Raw genomic sequence first — 18584 nt, forward strand, 5'->3', positions numbered from 1 at the left:
GGTCGCCCTAGCCCATGTTCACTAAGGACAGCAGCAGAGGGACCCTTGGTAGAGGCCAAACCAGAAGGACATCCTGGCCCTGAAGGATGGGTGGGCTAGTGGTGTCGCTAAGCTGAGTCAAGGTGAGCAGGGAGGGGGGGGACGTCCTCCTGAGGGCAGCTGGCTCTGGACCCTTCACAGACACCTCCCTGCGCCAGAGGAGATAGACCGGCAAGTGCTGAGGACCAGAGACCATGGGGCAGCGGCAGGAGGAAGCTGAGGCCCAGCGCTGTGTGGACGGCAGAGCAGGCAGCAGCCCTGGCTGAATGGAGGAGCAGGAGGAGTGGGTGTTTTTCCCTGGCAGGAGACGGGGTCATACTAGAACAGGCTGGGGATGGGCGGCAGGGGAGGGTGGTTTGGCTTGGAGATGCTGGTGTTTGGACACCAGGTGCCAGTGGTTCCATGAGGACGTGTGACCGCCAGCTCCTCTTCCGCCCAGAGCTTCAGGTTTGTTCCCCCCTGCCGCCACAAAGATCCTCTGACCCTTTTCTCTCCCTGTCCCTTCTCCTTGTGGTACAGCTGGACCAGATCTCTACCCCAGAGAAATTTTCAGGAGGGAAAGTTGGGTCCCCTGGCAGAGGACCAAAGAGAATTCACAGAGGATCCTGGCCCAAGAGAGTCCAGAAGGCCACTACCAGGAACTTGAATCCAGGCCTGGTATTTGCCATGATGGTGCCCCTTTCCTCCATCTCACCCACCTTAGCCACCCTCCATTAGCAGGCACTGCGTGGCTCAGGGGCACAGCTGTGGGTAACATTACCCCGCCTGTCAGGTCCACCGAGCCAGCATCGGGGTGCTTCATGTAGTTTCATGAATTCAAATATCCTAGCAGCTCTCTGCATTAGATGCCATTTGGTTCCCGCTTTATGGGCCCCGAAACTAAGGTGCAGAGAGGTGGGCATGGCCAAGGCAGCAGGAAGAGGCCCTCCCCGCCTCCTCCCTCCACCAGCATCTCCAAACCAAACCACCCTCCCCTGCCGCCCATCCCCAGCCCACCACCCAAGCCTGTTCTAGCATGACCCCGTCTCCCGCCAGGGAAAAACACCCACTCCTTCTGCTCCTCCATTCAGCCAGGGCTGCCGCCTGCTCTGCCGTCCACACGGCGCTGGGCCTCAGCTTCCTCCCGCCGCTGCCCCCTGGTCTCTGGTCCTCAGCACTTGCTGGTCCATCTCCACTGGCGCAGGGAGGTGTCTGTGAAGGCGCCGGAGCCAGCTGCCCTCAGGAAGACGTCCCCCCCCTCCCTGCTCACCTTGACTCAGCTTAGCGACACCACTAGCCCTGTTTAAACACTGGGCAGGGAGCAGCCAGTCCTGCTCACCGCGGCCACCGCTCTGTCCTGGGCCCCCGGGGAGGTGTGCAGAGTTCCCAGGAGGAAGCAAAAGCCCAGGAGGGAGACTTTTGTAATGAAGACCAGGCCAGATGAGGCAATAGGAGAAAGGACAGATATGAGTCAAAGATTACTCAGTTGTTCCTGGCCTGGAAGCAGAGATGGGCTGTCACTGTCGGCAGCCCTTGCAGAGCTGGCTGTGTCCTGGGCCTGGGATAAACACACCTCCCCTCCCGGCTTCCTGGGATTCAGGGCCTCGCATCCGGCTGACAGAGCTCAGGGCCGAGGAACCCTTCGTTGCTGTGGAACATTATCTTCAGTTATACCATTTTTAAAACTTATTTTAATTGTGGTCCAACATATATAACATAAAATTTATCATTTACCATTTTTAAGTGTATGGTGAACTAGTATTAAATACATTGATCAGCTGAGCATGGTGGCACATGCCTGTAATCCCATGAAAATCACAGGTTCGAGGCCAGCCTCAGCAACTTAGGGAGACGGTTTCAAAAATCAAAAAGGCAGCTGGGCGTGGTGGGGCACGCTTGTCATCCCAGCATTCGGGAGACTGAAACAGGAGGATCGCAGTTCACCAACAGCCTCACCTACTACTTAGCGAGGCCCTTTGCAACTCAGTGAGAGCTTTTTTCAAAATACAAAATAAAAAATAGAGCTGGGGGTATAGCTCTTAGGTAGAATGCCCCTGGGTTCCATCCTCAATACCTGAAAAAAATAAAAATCAAAAAGGGCTGAGGGAGCCGGGCGTGGCGGCACATACTTATAATTCCAGTACCTGGGAGACTGAGACAGGGGGGGTCACAGGTTCAAGGCCAGCCTCAGCAAATTAGTGAGGCCTTCTGCAACTTAGTGAGACCCTGTTTCTAAATAAAAAATAAAATAGAGCTGGGAGTGTAGCTTAGAAGTAGACTTCCCCAGGGTTCAACCCCCAGCACCACAATAAAAGGGGGGGCTGGGGGTAGCTCACATGTAGAATGTCCCTGAGCTCAATCCCCAGTACCAAAAAAAAAAAATACAGTAGTAATGTGCAAGTATCACCCCCATCCATCCACATAACTCTAATTCTTTACTGGAAAAGGTAGCCCAGTACCCACTAAACAGTAACCCTCCTTCCCCACCCCCAGGCATGTCAACAATTTTTAAAAACAATGTTTCACTTATTAAGTGAGTGCTTGACTTAAAACTGGAGAGAAGAACTCAAAGGAGACCTGAAAGTAAAACATCTCAGAAGATACTATTACAGCTAGACATGGTGGACAATGCTACATACTAGGTGAGACAGAAGGATCACAGGTTCCATGCCAGTGTGTGGTAACTTAGTGAGATGTTGTTTCAAAATAAAAAATAAAAATAAAAATAAAAAGGACTGGAGGTGTAGATCAGAAGTAGAAGGTCCCCAGGTTCCTGCTCAGTCGTGGCTTAGTGTAAAACACTTGCCCTACAAGCAGGCACTAGGCTCTGGATTCCGTCCCCAGCACTGCAGGGCAGAAAATGATATCTGAGAGAATCAGAAGCAGTAAGACTGAACTCAACAGACATTCTGTGCACGCCTGTAATCCCAGTGCTTGGGAGACAAGAAGGTCACGGGTTCTAGGTCAGCCTCAGCAACTCAGCAAGGTCCTTAGGAACTTAGTCAGACGCCCCTTCAAAACAAAACAAAAATAAATAAAAAGGGGCTGAGGGTGTAGCTCAGAGGTAGAATGCCCCTAGGTTTCCCCATCACAAAAAAGAAAGAGAGAGAGAGAGAGAGAGAGAGAGAGAGAGAGAGAGAGAGAGAGAGAGAGAGAGAGAGAGAGAGAGAGAGAGAGAGAGAGAGAGAGAGAGAGAGAGAGGGATTCTGCATGTAGAGGGGGAAATCAGATGGATGCAAACAAAATGGTTATTTTATCTATCTTATTTATTTTAGAAGTATTGAACATCCAACCCGGGGCCTCGCACATGCTAAGCAAGCACTCTATCACTGAGCTACACCCCCAGACAAACTGGTAAGCCAAACTGGTCATTTTTCACATGAAAACAACCCGAGGGTTCTATCACCTCTCAGGTTCCACATGAGCCGCGGGGTACCGAGGCCGCCGGAACAGCCGCTGCCCTCGGCAGCGTTGCCAACAGAATCCTGTTAGCTGGATCAAGCCTCTCTCTGCACCAATCAGACCAGCCCGGGGCTTTGCTCCAATCCAGGCACACAGTTCATGAGGAATGAAGCTCAGCGAGGAGCCAGGCCATCTCTTCCCCAGGAAGCACCAGAGGCCAAGAAATCCTTGGCTGCCACCTCTGATAGAGAGGGTGGGTGGTCACGTCAAAGATAGAAAACACTGGCCAGGAGTTTCTCTGGGGAGTGGACCAAAGAACAACAGGCACAGATGATGAAGCAGGAGACACACGTAGCCTAAGAAAGCAGCGTCTAACCCCAGTGTCCCCAGCTCCCCAGGTAGGGACCCTCCTGTCCTCGGACAGGTTCAGATGGGGACAGCATGATGTCAGGATGTCTCGTCACCACTGGCAAGAGGATGCTGCTTCCCAGCCTTGAGGATCCCATAGGTTGTGTCTGCTTGTTTTGTGGGGATGGGGATTGAAACAGGAGTGATCTATGCCCCACCCCTTCTTATATTTTTATTCTGAAACAGAGTCTCATTACAGTAAGGAGTGCTTGCCTGGTCGTGGTGGCACATTCTTTTAATCCCAGAATTTGGGAGACTTGAGACAGGGGAATCACCAGTTCCCAGCTAGCTTCAGCTACTTAGTGAGGCCCTCTGCAACTTAGTGAGACACCCTGTTTCAAAATAAAGAATAAAAAATAGAGCTGGGAGGCAGCTCAGAGGTAAAAAGTCTCTGGGTTCAATCCCAGTACTACAAAAATAAAAATAAATATAAATTTAGATGTGGCAATACAGGTCCTTAATCTCAGTACTTGGGAGGCTGAGACAGGAGGATTACAGGTTCAGCACCAGACTCCATAATTTAGTGAGTCCCTGTTTCAAGATAAAAAATAAAAATTAAAAAAAATTGGGATGGGATGTAACTCAGAGGTAGAATACCTGCCGGGTGTGGTGGCGCATGTTTGTAATCTCAGCGCTTGGGAGGCTGAGACAGGAGGATCCCACAGGTCCAAAGCCAGTCTCAGCAACTTAGTGAGGCCCTGTTTCCAAATAAAATATAAAATAGGTCTAGGAGTATAGCCCGGAGGTAGAAAAGCTCCTGAGTTCCACCCCCAGTACCACCGAGAGAGAGAGAGAGAGAGAGAGAGAGAGAGAGAGAGAGAGAGAGAGAGAGAGAATACCCCTGGTTTTAATCCCTAGTACTTCCCCAATTAAAATAAAATGAAATAAAATAGAGATGGGGGTGTAGCTCAGAGGTAGAATGCCCCTGGTTCAACCCCTAGTACCACAAACAAACAAACAAGGAAAACCTATACACTGTCAATCAGCTGAAGTTCGTCAGGCTCAGGGTCCCCTGAAGGCAAGAAGTGACTCAGCCACAAGGATGAGGAAGGACTTCTGAGAAGCGGGCAGGTGCCAGCTGCGGGAGGTGAGGTGTGGGATGGCTTGAATACAGGGGGAGGGGTCTTTGCAACAGAGACAGACCCACAGGAGAAAATGTCACTGAGTATAAAGTGGGACTGAGAAGAGGCTGGGGCAAGAGGGTGAAGAGTCAAAAGGCCTTTTTGGTTTGGGCCAGGTCGAGTGTGTGTGCGTGTGTGTGTGTGCATGTGTGTGTGTATTTTTTCAGTACTGGGGACTGAACTCTACCTCTGAGTTGCACCTCCAGCCCTTTTTATTTTTATTTTGGTACAAGGTATCACTAAATTACTATGTGCTGGTCTTAAAACTTCAGTCCTCAGCCTCCCAAGCCCTGGATGACAGGCATGGGCCACTATGCCTGGCTCCCGTGTGAGAGCTTTGACCAGGAAAACAGCATGAGTGAAAAGGTGCTAGCTAATAAATAAATTAATTAATTAATTAATTTTAAAAAATAAAAAAGAGCCGGGCGTGGTGGCGCACGCTCATAATCCCCGCACTTGGGAGGCAGAGACAGGAGGATCGCACAGGTTCGAAGCCAGCCACGCGTGCTGGTTTAGGAGACCCTGTTTCCAAATAAAAATGTAAAAATAGGTCTTGGAGGTAGAAGGGCTTCCAGGAATCCCAGTACCACCAAAAAATATAAAAAATAAAAAAGGGAGGAAAATGCCACTGCAATTAAAATAGGATTTTTCTGAGCTGGGTACCATGGCACACACCAGGTACTTGGGAGGCTGACAAAGGAGGATCTCAAGTTTGAAGCTAGCCTAGGCAAATTAGCAAGGCTGTTTTAAAAAAATTGCTGAGACCTGCCTCAGCAATTTAGCAAGACTTTCAGCAACCTAGTGAGACCCTGTTTCAAAACAAAAAACAATTGAAAAGGGCTTGGATTATAGCTTGAAGATAGAATGCCCCTGAGTTCAATCCCCAATACCCACAAAAATGGAAGGAAGGAAGGAAGGAAGGAAGGAGGAAGGGAGGGAGGGAAAAGAATAGGAGAAAATATTTGTAATCTACTCATCTGATAGAAGGTTAATGTCCAAGATACACGAAGAATTCAAACAACTCAACAGCACAAAAACAAATAATCTGACTAAATATTGGGCAAGGGGCTAGAGACATAGCTTAGTGGTAGAGTGTTTATTAGTCTAGCATGCACGAGACTCTAGATTTGTTTTTGTGGTACTGGGGATCAAACTCAGGAGCTTCTACTTCCGAGCTACACCCCTAGCCCTATTTTTTATTCTTTATTTTGAAACAGGATCTCACTAAGTTGCAAAGGGCCTTGCTAAGTAGCTGAGGCTGTCTGCAAAACGAGATCCTCCTGTTTCAGCCTCCCAAGTACTGGGATTACAAGCGTGTGCCACCACGCCTGGCAGAGACCTTAGGTTTAATCCCCAGTGCTCCAAAGAGGTTCAATATCACTAATCAGTAAAACACAAATCAAGACCACAATGAGAGCCAGGCGTGGTGGCGAACGCTTGTAATCCCAGCATTTGGGAGGCTGAGACAGGAGGATCTTGGTTCAAAGACAGCCTCAGCTACTTAGTGAAGCCCTTTGCAATTCAGTGAGACCCTGTTTCAAAATAAAGAATAAAGAATAGGGCTGGGGTGTAGCTCGGAGGTAGAATGCTCCTGGGTTCCATCCCCAGTACCACAAAAATAAATAAATAAATAAATAAATAAATAAATAAACAAACAAAATAGAGCTGGGAGTGTCTCTGGGAGGGAGAATGCCCCTGGATTCCATCCCCAGTACTGCAAAAAAAGAAAGAAAAAACACAATGAGATGTTATCTCAGCCCACCTAGGATGGCTATCATATTTTCAAAAAATCCTGGCAAGGATGCCAAGAAAAAGAAACATCTATTCAATGTTAGGGGGAGTGTCAATTAGTTCGACCACTCTGGAAAATAGTATGGTGGTCCCCCCCCAAAAAAAAACCCTTAAAAGTAGAATCACCAATACAATCTGCAATCTAATACTGGGTATATATCCAAAGGCAATGAAATAATGTTTTAAAAAACCTGCACACCCATGTTTACTGCAGCAGTAGTCACAATAGCAAAAACGTGGACTCTACCAGGGTGTCAGCAACAGGTGCACAGATAAAGGCAATGTAGTAAATACACATGGTGGGACATTACTCAGCCCCAAAAAGGACCGAATGCAGATGGGCAGAGGGAAAAAATGAAATGAAAAAGACAAACCATATACAGGCCCACATATTTTACTGTTATAGTCAACAGACATAAAATTATTTATGTATACCAAGAAGACATGAACAGAATGTTCTGGAAATTTCGTTTTGTAATAGTAAAAAGCAAGAAGTAACTCCCATGTCCAGTTACAGGAGAGTGGAGAAATAATTTGTGGTATAATCACATGATGAGCAATTTCAGAGTTCTGGACATACTACAGCTCTCCACGACAGCATGATAAAGTCTCAGAAACATAACTGTGAGAGAAAAAGACCAAGTCTCAGAAAACTCTGATACGTTATTTTAAAAAAGCTTTACTGAAGGATAACTTTCATAAAATGTGCCCACTATAGAGCCAGGCGTGGTGGAGCACACTTGTAATCCCAGCATTTGGGAGGCTGAAACAGGAGGCCTGTGCTCAGACAGCCTCAGCTACTTAGTGAGGCCCTCTGCAACCAGCGAGACCCTGTTTTAAAATAAAGAATAAAAAATAGGGCAGGGGGTGTAGCTCGGAGATAGAATGTCCCTGGGTTCCATCTTCAGTACCACACACAGAAAATGTGCCTATTATAAGTGTACAATTCAATGATTACTAGATTATTTAAAGAGTTTTACAGGCCGGGCATGATGGCACAGGCTTGTAATCCCAGTACTTGGGAAGCTGAAACAAGAAAACCATAGGTACTTGGCCAGTCTTAGCTACTTAGTGAAACTTTCCACCACTTTGTGAGTCTTGTTTTTTAAATGTAGAATTAAAAAACAAAAAAACAAAAAACAGAGCTGAGCTGGAGGAGTAGCTTGAAGGTAGAATGCCCCTGGATTCAATCCCCATTTCCGCAAAAAAAAAAAATAAAGAGTTGTGCAACTATCACCACTAATTTTAGTCATTCCTATCATCCCCCAAATAAATCTCATGCCTGTTTTCAGTCACTGCCCATTCCCACCCACAGCCCTTTAGGCGACCACTAATCTACTTTCTATGACTCTGGATTTGACTTAATCTGCACACTCCGTGGATACGAATGGACCTGGGGGCAGACATTATATTGGCTGTGTGTGTGTGTGTGTGTGTGTGTGTGTGTGTGTGTGTGTGCGCGCGCGCGCGTGTGTGTTGCTGGGGATCAAACCTAGAGCCTATACATACCAGCCAGGCACGCTACCACAGAGCTGCACCTCCCACCCAGGCATTAGGTTATAAATAAGCCGTAGAAACCACCGTAGAGTCCACCGCGCAGTTGTGGTTGTCTTTATCAACCTTCTTCCCGGAGATAAGAGATTCCAATCTTCTTTTCTGAGATAGTGAGATTTCAGGGTGGGGAGCCGAGACAATGACATGCCCATTTTCTGGCCCTTCCTGCTCTTGGGGTCGGAGGTCCCTTGGTTCTGAGACAGCGTCTAAGGCCTCAGTAAGTCAAGGCAGCAGTCGTTGAGGTGTCCTTTGTCTGAGCCCCAACTCATGCCACAGAATATATCAGAATTTTATTTCTTTTTATCACCAAGCATCTTTGTGTGGCTATGCCACATTGGTGTACCCATCCCCCAGTTAGTGAACTATGTGCTGTTCCTACTTTTCAGCTACTTGGAATAACTTGCTTTGTGTGTGAGTCTTTGTATTGACAGGTATTTTCATTTCTCTTGGGCTTATATCTATGTGATATCATTTTTGAACTCTCATATCAGTGAAATTAAACAGCGTGACATTTAGAAATACATACAAAGTACTAAGACTATCTTTTTGTTGTTGTTGTTGTACTGGGGATTGAACCCAGAGGCATTCTACCTCCATGCCACACTTCCAGCTTGATTTTATTTACTTGGAAACAGGGTCTCCCTAGTTTGTTGAGGACCTCCCTAAGCTGCCGAGGCTGGCTTTGAACCTGCAATCCTCCTGTCTCAGCCTCCCACGTACTGGGATTACAGGCATGCACCACCACACTCAGCTTAAAACTATCTTTAAAAGAGAGAAGATTAAAGCTGGACAGGGCACGCATTGTAACCTCAGTCTTTCAGGAGGCTGAGGCAGAAGGATCACCAGGCCAGCCTGGGCAACTTAGCAAAAACTTGTAACAAACTTTTTTAAAAAAATTAAAAGGGTTGAGAGGTAGGATGCCACTGGGTTGAATCTCCAGTACCAAAAAGAAAAAAAGAAAAGGAAAAAAAAAAAAAGCCAGGCAGTGGCCCACATCTGTAATACTAGTACTTGGGAGGCTGAGATAGGAGAATCACAGATTGGCGGCCAACCTCGGCGATGCAGTGAGACCCTGTTTCAAAATAAAATAGGATTGGGGGTGTCACTCGGAAGTAGAATACCCCTGGGTTCAATCCCCAGGGGAGGGAGGGAGGGAGAGAGAGAAGAAGGAGGAGGAGAAGGAGGAGGAGGAGGAGGAGGAGGAGGAGGAGGAGGGGGAGAAGGAGGAGGAGGAGGAGGAGGAGGGGGAGGGGGAGGAGGAGGAGGAGGAGGAGGGGGAGGGGGAGGAGGAGGAGGAGAGGAGGAGGAGGAGGGAGAGGAGGAGGAGGAAGAGGAGGAGGAGGAGGAGGGGAGGAGGAGGAGGGAGAGGAGGAGGAGGAAGAGGAAGAGGAGGAGGAGGGGAGGAGGAGGAGGAGGAGGGGAGGAGGAGGAGGAGGTACCGTGATACATCATCCCTCAGGGTAGTCAATAAGGTGCTATGTAGGGTGGAGGATGGGAAAAGGAAAATGGCAGCTGGACCCGGTAACGCTGGGTGGTGGGTATATTGACTTTCTACTATGCTTCATAACTTACACATACATGCACACACGGTAAAACATTTTTTTTTGAGAGGCTGCCTCCAACGCCCTACATTTCCACTGCGTCGCCACGGTAAGGTGCTGAGCCCACTGCGGGGCTGCAGAGCTGCGAGCCGCTTCCCCGCGCAGCCGCACTGGCCGCCAGCCCCCACCCCACCCCACCCACCCCCGGCCCCCGGCCGGCGAGGCGCTGGAAAGCTCGCGCCCAAGCGCCGCCCGCGCCTCCCCGCGCCTCCCCGCGCTCTGGTCCCTGCATCCCGCATCCCGCATCCGCATCCGCATCTGCATCTGCATCTGCTGTCAGGCATCCGCATCCCGCAGCCTCCGGGCACTCCCCAGCCCAGCATCGGCAGCTGCGGCAGCTCTGTGTTTGTTTTGCCTGTTGCCACCCACAGGCGGCTGGGCTCTTGTTAGCTCACTGCCAAATCCCTAGAGCACGAGAGTCTGGCGCAGACCTCGGGCTCAGAAACCCTGATTGAATTAATTACAGCTGCCGAGCTCGTGATCGGTTGGAGAGCTGGCGCGATTTCCCAGAGAGAGATTTTAAGACGTTGAAAAGTGACCAGACCCTCACGAGCACCTTCAAAGGTCCCCACGGGCCCGGGCTCTCGGGTGGAGGTGACTAGGCCAGGAGAGGCTTGAAGCCTTTGCAAAGCTGGGATTCCCCCACTTCTGTGGCAGCTCACCTCCAAGGGCTCAAGGCCTTCATTGTGGACATCGCCATGGGAATCAGCCAGAGAACCCCTAAGGCCCCTTGGGCTGAGCCTTGAGCCCAGGGTGCCGGGGCTGGAGGTGCCTCTCAGCCCAGGATGGCGCCTGCCACAGAATGTTCTCAGGCAGGCCGCCCAGCAGACACATACGGGATTCAACACGGGATGTGTGGACACTGCCACTAAGGAATTTAATTTTGCTTAATTTTAACTAACACAATTTTCTGTGTGTGTGTGTGTGTGTGTGTGTTACTGGGGTTACTGGGGATTGAACCCAGGGGCATTTTACCTCAGAGCTACATCCGCAGCCATATATATATATATATATATATATATGTGTGTGTGTGTGTGTGTGTGTGTGTGTGTGTGTGTATGTGTATGTGTATATGTATATATGTGTATATATATGCATATATATATATATATATATATATATAGTGTGTGTGTGTGTGTGTGTGTGTGTGTGTGTGTGTGTGGTACCGGGGGTGGAACCCAGGGGTATTCTACCTCCCAGCTACACCCCCAGCTCTACTTTTTATTCTTTATTTTGAAACAGGATCTCACTGAGTTGCAGAGGGCCTCACTAAGTAGCTGAGGCTGCCCAAGAACAGTGATCTTCCTGTCTCAGCCTCCCGAATGCTGGGATTACAAGCGTGTGCCACTATGCCCAGCTTATTTTTTTATTTTGAAAGAGGACCTCAGCTGGGCGTGGTGGCGCACACTTGTAATCCCCACGCTTGGGAGGCAGAGACAGGAGGATCACACAGGTTCGAAGCCAGCCGCGCGGGCTGGCTTAGGAGACCCTGTTTCCAAATAAAAATGTAAAAATAGGTCTGGGAGTGTAGCCCGGAGGTAGAAGGGCTTCCAGGAACCCCAGTACCACCAAAAAAAAAAAAAAAAAAAAAAAAGAAAGAAAGAAAGAAAGAAAGAAAGAAAGAAAGAAAGAAAGAAAGAGGACCTCGCTGGTCTCCTCCTAAGTACTGGGTTTACAGGGTGTCACTGCACGGTTTCTCTCCTTCCTTCCTTTCTGTATTGGGGATTGAACTTATGGACATTCTACCTTCAAGCCACACCCCTAGCCCTGTTTGTTTGTTTGTTTGTTTGTTTGTTTGTTTTGAGACAGTCTCTCTAATTTGCTGAGGGGCTTACTAAATCGCTGTGATTGGCCTCCAGCCTTCCAGCCTTGTATCTCAGCCTCCTAAGTACAGGAATTACAGGCAGCACAACCATGTCCAGGAACTAATATAACTTTTTTTTTTTTCAGTACTGGGGATTGAACCCAGAGGCATTCTACCTCAGAAGTACATTTCCAGCCCTATTTTTTATTCTTTATTTGGAAACAGCGTTTCACTAAGTTGCAGAGGGGCTCACTAGGTAGCTGAGGCTGGATGCGAACCTGCAATCCTCCTGTCTCAGCCTCCCAAGAACTGGGATTACAAGTGAGCGCCACCATGCTCAGCTTCTAATATAAAATTTTTAAACAGAAGTAGTATAAAATACTTTTTCCATTAAACACAATTATTGCTTTGGTAGTGAAACAGGGTTTCTTGAGAAGAAACACGGCATTTCCTTACCGGATTCTTGTCTGCGGCGAGTGAGGAATGACACCTACAGATGGCAGGAAGGGGAGTAAAAAGTTTATTGGAAACAGCAGGGAATAGGGAAAAGTGGCCGAACACCCTTAAGGGCTATTGGGGCTCTGGTGTCCAGCAGCTGCCTTCAGGACAATACTTGAGGGTAGCCCAAGCCAAATGCCTTCAGTTGCAAGCTGCTTTCTCCCAGAGTCCATGCAATCTGCCAGAAAGGAAGTGCAGGTCACCCCTAGGGGCCCTGGTCGGCCTTGAAGTTCAGCAGAGGCCTTCAGGTCACTACCCGAGTGTAGCCCTTCAATTGCACCCCACCTTCTCTCAAAGCTAACACGACCTGCAAGAGAGAGAAAAGCTCCCCAACGGGGAGGGATTCCCAGAGTGGGTAACCGTTCTGGTGACTGGTCTAGGGGTTTATATATCTCAGTAAGTCCTCTGTTGCTTGGAGTCTGGGAGGCAGTTCTTAAAATTTGCATAGGCTATTTGCATGTCCTTTGAGGGGTCTCCTTTCAGTAGAGGTGTCAGGCTTGCTCCAGGGATGAGGAAATTGAGTTTTTCTACCGAGGCCTCTTCCCTACCTGCCTACTTCTCTTCTACCTCCTCAGTAGGACTACATTTCACCCTTGAAAATTTAGTATTGGAAATGAAAAGTGTAAAACACATACCAGATTTTAAGATACAGCACACTAAAAAGGTAATATATTTCATTGATAATTTTGATATTTATTACATGTTGAAATGATACTATTTTGGATAGATATATTGGGTCCAATATAACATTAAAATGAATGTTACCTTTTTCTAATATGGTTATTAGAAAGTATAAAGTAATTTATGTGTGTGTTTTTTTTCTGGTGCTAGGAATCAAACCCAGGGCCTCGTGCACACTAGGCGAGTGCTCTATTCCTGAGCTACATCCCTAGCCTTGGACTGTGTGTGTATGATACTCAGGATGGAACTCAGGAGCTTTCTACCTCTGGGCTACACTCCCAGACTTATTTTATATTTTATTTGAAAACAAGGGCCCACTAAGTTGCTGAGAGCCTCACTAAGTAGCTGAGGCTGGCTTTGAACCTATGATCCTCCTGTCTCAGCCTCCCAAGTACTGGGATTACAAGCGTGCGCCACCACACCCAGTTTGCCTTGGACTTTCTGGTTGTTGTTTTTTTTTTTTTTTTTCCCCGACCTATGAGCTACACTCCCTGCCCAATTTTTTATTCTTTATTTTGAAACAGGGTCTCACTGAGTTGCGGAGGGCCTCACTGAGTAGCTGAGGCTGTCTGCGAACCACGATCCTCCGGTCTCAGTCTCCCAAATGCTGGGATTACAAGTGTCCACCACCATGCCTGGCTTAGACTTTCTTCTTTTAAATAACTTTATTGCCTGGCGTGGTGGCGCATGCTTGTAATCCCCGCACTTGGGAAGCGGAGACAGGAGTATTGCACAGGTTTGAAGCCAGCCTCTCTGGTTTAAGAGACCCTGTTTCCAAATAAAAAAGATATAAAATGGGTCTGGGAGTGTAACCTGGAAGTAGAAGGGCTTCCAAGAACCCCAGTACCACCAAAAAAAAAAAAAAAACTTTATCAAGATATAATTCACATATAATAACACTCCTCTTCTTAAGAGTATATAATTCAGTGGGTTTTAGTATATTCACAGAGTTGCACAACCAGCACTACTAATTTTAAAATATTTTCACCCCTGGAAGAAACCCCATATCCACTGGCAGTCACTCCACATTCCTCTTCCCCTCCACTTGCCCCTGGCAACCGCTGATCTTTCTTTCTTTTTCTTTTTCTTTTCTTTCTTTCTTTTTTTTTCTTTTTGTGGTACTGGGGGTTGAACCAGGGGCATTCTACCTCTAGGTTATTCTACCTCTGGGCCTTCTCTCAGCCCTGTTTTTTGTTTGTTTGTTTGTTTGTTTTGTTTTGTTTTTGTTTTGGTGGTACTGGGGTTCCTGGAAGTCCTTCTACCTCTGGGCTACACTCCCAAACCTATTTTATACTTTTTTTTTTTTTTTGGAAACAGGGTCTCTTAAGCCAGCGCGGCTGGCTTCAAACCTGCGCAATCCTCCTGTCTCCACCTCCCAAGCGCGGGTATTACAAGTGTGCCCCACCACGCCCGGCTCAGCCCTGTTTTTTATTCTTTATTTTGAAACCGGGTCTCACTAGTTGCAGAGGGCCTCACTAAGTAGTTGAGGTTGGCCATGAACCTTTGTTTTTGCGGTACTGGGGATGGAACCCAGGGGCATTGTACTTCCAAGCTATACCCCAGCCCTATTTTGTTTTTACTTTATTATTATTATTATTATTATTATTATTATTATTATTTTGTCTGTGTTACTCAAGGTGGAACCCAAGGGCTTTCTACCTCCGGGCTATACTCCCAGACCCATTTTATACTTTATTTGGAAACAGTGTCACTAAGTTGCTGAGGGCCTAAGTAGCTGAGGCTGACTGCGAACCTGTGTGATCCTCCTGTCTCAGCCTTCCAAGCTCTGGGATTACAAGCATGCACCACCACTCCCAGCTCTAGTCTTTTTATTTTTTGAAACAGGGTCTCACTGAGTTGCGAAGGGCCTAAGTTGCTGAGGCTGTCCACAAACCATGATCCTCCGGCCTCAGCCTCCCAAATGCTGGGATTACAAGCATGCACCACCACACCGGGCTGGCCATGAACCTTTGATCTTCCTGTCTCAGCCTCCCAAGTACTGAGATTACAAGTGTGTGTCGCCATGCCTGGATCACTAATCTTCCTACCTCTATGGATTTGCTTATTTTGGAAAACCCATATAAATGGGTTCATACACTATGTGGCCTTTTGTGACTTTGCTCTTTTCATGTTTTTCATGCATAATGTGTTCAAGGTTCACCCATGTATCAGTACTTCATTCCCTTTTAGGCTGGATAATCTTTCTGTTGTATAAACATACCACATTTGGTTTATCCACTCATCAGTTGATAGACATTGAGGTTGTTTCCAACTTCGGGGCTGTTATGAACAATATTAAGCTGCTGTGAACATTCCTGTGTAAGTTTGTGTATGGACATGTTCTTGATTCTCTTGGGTACATATATGCCTAGGAGTAGAGTTACAGGGTCACATGGTAATTCTATGTTTAACATTTTGAGGAACTGCCAATGTGTTTTGCAAAGCGGCTGGACTGTTTTACAATCTCACTAGCAGTGCATAAGGATTTCAGTTTCTCCCTATCTTTGATGCCAATATTATTGTCTACCTCTTTTGTCTTGGTGGGCATGAAGTGGTGTCTCATTGTGGTTTGATTTGCATTTCTCTAGTGACTGATAAAATTGTGCATCTTTTCATTTGAATGTTGGCCATTTGTGTTTCTTTGGAATGTCTTTTAAATTTGCCCCCCCCCCATTTTGAATCCAGAGGAACTTTACCACTAAACTACATCCTCAGCCTTTTTTACTTTTTCTTTTTTTTTTGTGATACTGGGGGTTTAACCCAGGGGCATTCTATCTCTGAACTTACACTCCCAGTCCTATTTTATTCTTTTATCTTGAAACAGGATCTTACTAAGTTGTCGATGGCCTCACTAAGTTTCTAATACTGGCCAGGATCCTGCAATCCTCCCATCTCAGGTTCCCAAGTACTTACTGGGATTATAAGAGTGTGCCACCGTGCCTGGCTCCATTTTTTATTTTAAGACAGAGTCTCACTGAACTGCCCAGTCTGGTCTTGAATTTTTGATCCTCCTACCTCAGACTCCCAAATATCTGAGATTACAGATGTGCACTACCATGCTTGGCTACTCAAATCCTTGGCCCTTCCCCCCTTTTTTATACTGTTGAGGGGTGTGTGTGTGTGTGTGTGTGTGTGTGTGTGTGTGTTACTAAGGCTTGAACCCAGGGGCATTCTACCTCTGATCTGCACTCCTAGGCCTATTTTATTTTGAAAGAGGTTCTCACTAACCTGCTGTGGACCTTGCTAAATTGTTGATACTGGTCAAGGGGGCACAAATCTGTTATCAAAGCTATTTAGGAGGATTATAAGTTCTAGGCCAGCCTGGGCAATTTAGTAAGACCCTGTTTCAAAAGAGAACTTAAGCTGAGCATGGTGGCACACTCCCAGTTCTATTTTATTCTTCCTGCAGGCTTGTAATTCCAGCATTTGGGAGGCTGAGACAGGAGGATGGTGGTTTGAGGACAGCCTCAGCTACTTAGTGAGGCCTTCTGCAACTTAGTGAGACCTTGTTTCAAAATAAGAATAAAATAAGATGGCTGGGGGTGTAGCTCAGAGGTAGAATGCTCCTGGGCTCCATCCCCAGTATCGCAGAAATAAGTAAAATAAAACTTAAAAATGGACTGAGGAAGGCCAGTTGATGCTGGTAATCCCTGTGCTTGGGAGGCTGAAACAGGAGGATTTCATAGGTTCGAAGCCAGCCTCAGCAACTTAGTGAGACCCTGTTTCCAAATAAAATCTATATTTAAAAAAATAGGTCTGGGAGTATAGCCTGGAGGTAGAAAGCCTCTGGGTTCCCCACCACCACCACCAAAAAAAAAAAAAAAAAAAAAAAAAAAATGGACTGTGGAAGCTGACTGTGGTGGTGTGCATACCTGTAATCCTAATACTTGGGAGGTTGAAACAGGAGGATTATAGGTTCAAAACCAGCCTCAGCAATTTAGCGAGACAGCCCTCAGCAACTTAGCAAGACCTCCCACTTTTTTTTTTTGCAGTACTGGGAATAGAACCCAGAGGCATTCTACTTCTGAGATACATCCCAAGCCCTATTTTTTATTCTTTTATTTTGAAACAGGGTCTCACTGAATTGCAAAGAGCCTCACTTTTTTTTTTTTTTTTTTTTTTTTTTTTTTTTGGTGGTGGTACGGGGGTTCTTGGAAACCCTTATACCTCCGGGCTGCACTCCCAAACCTATTTTATATTTTTTATTTGGAACCAGGGTCTCTTAAGCCAGCGAAGCTGACTTTGAACCTGCGGGATCCTCCTGTCTCCGCCTCCCAAGCTCGAGGAGTATACGAGCGAGTGAGCGTGCGCCACCACGCCCGGCATCAACAAAGGGTCTCACTTTTAAAAATAAGAAATTATTAAGCTGGGCGTGGTGGCATACTTATAATCCCAGCATTTGAGAGGCTGAGACAGTAGGATCGCAGTTCTAAGGCTGGTTGTGAACTTGCAATCCTCCCATCTGAGCCTCCCAAGTACTGGGATTACAAGCATGCGCCACCACACTCAGCTCCTATCTTATTTTTTATTTGGAAATAGGGTTAGGTTGCTGAAGCTGTCCTCAAACCTGTGATCCTCCTGTCTCCGCCTCCCAAGTACTAGGATTACAGGCATGCACCACCACACCTGGCTTGTTTCTGAGCATGTACTCTACTTCTCTGTTGGTCATATTTTTAAGGGCTGTGTTCCCTCCAGGAAGATACATACAGTGTAGTGTAGGTGGGGAATGTGACCAGCCTTTATAACATGTGACCTGGAGGGAGGTGCAGGCTGGTTTCTCCAACGAACTCTGCTATCAGTTTGCTCCATGTAAACAACCAGGGTTACTTTATCTCATAAAGCCATTTAGCCTTTGGTTTCATGATTTTTTCAGTAAGGTGCAGGCTGTTAATTGCTGACTCAGGCGCTGACCCAGGAACTATAGATACTGCCACAATCCCACACCGCTGGACCTGGGAATGAGCCAGCAGATGCAATACCTGCTCCTCCAGCCTCCTGGCCTGGGGACTCGGGAGCGCTTCAGAGGCAAGGCCAGCCTCCTGCGGAAACCTGCCTCAATCCTGCCTTCCCTCCTCTCCTCCTCTCCTGGCTTTCAGCAGTTTCTCTGCTCACAGCAGAGAAGGGCCCCTGGGTTACAAGCTAAACCTTGGGCTCTCCCTGTCCGCTGCTTTGGGAACCCCTCCTTCTGGACCTGACTCCACTCTTCAAATCCCCCCAGGCCAGCTTCTGCCAGTGGAGAGGCTTTCTCCCAGGACACAGCAGCTCTATCTGGTAAAGACACACTCATGTCCCCTGGCCCTCAAAACCTGAAACCCATGCTGCTAGGAGCCCGAGTGATCCAGGAGGCGAATACGTGGGCCACCGTGTCACCCTCTCCTGGCCCCTTGGCCTCCCAGGGTGTTCTGATAGCCAGCATCTGTCTACATAGCCAGCCCTGAATTGCACCCCATGGCCTCCACCTTCTCTGGGCTCTCTGGCCAAGCAGGGTGGGAATGCCTGGGGGAGGAGGCGCAGGGAAAGCCTCAGGGCCAGGAGGCTGGGAAGGCCAGGTCCCCGCCCAGCCCAGGCCCACACACCTTCCAGGCTTAATGACATCTCCTGCCTCACCTCCTAAAGCCCTCCATCCTCCCCACCTCTACCTCTGTCTTCCTGCGCCCTCCCCCTGACAGCCCGTCAACTCAGCACCATCTCACCTGAGTACCCCGG

The sequence above is a fragment of the Muscardinus avellanarius genome, assembly GCF_963383645.1.
Source record: "Muscardinus avellanarius genome assembly, chromosome: 16".
Lineage (NCBI taxonomy): Eukaryota > Metazoa > Chordata > Mammalia > Rodentia > Gliridae > Muscardinus > Muscardinus avellanarius.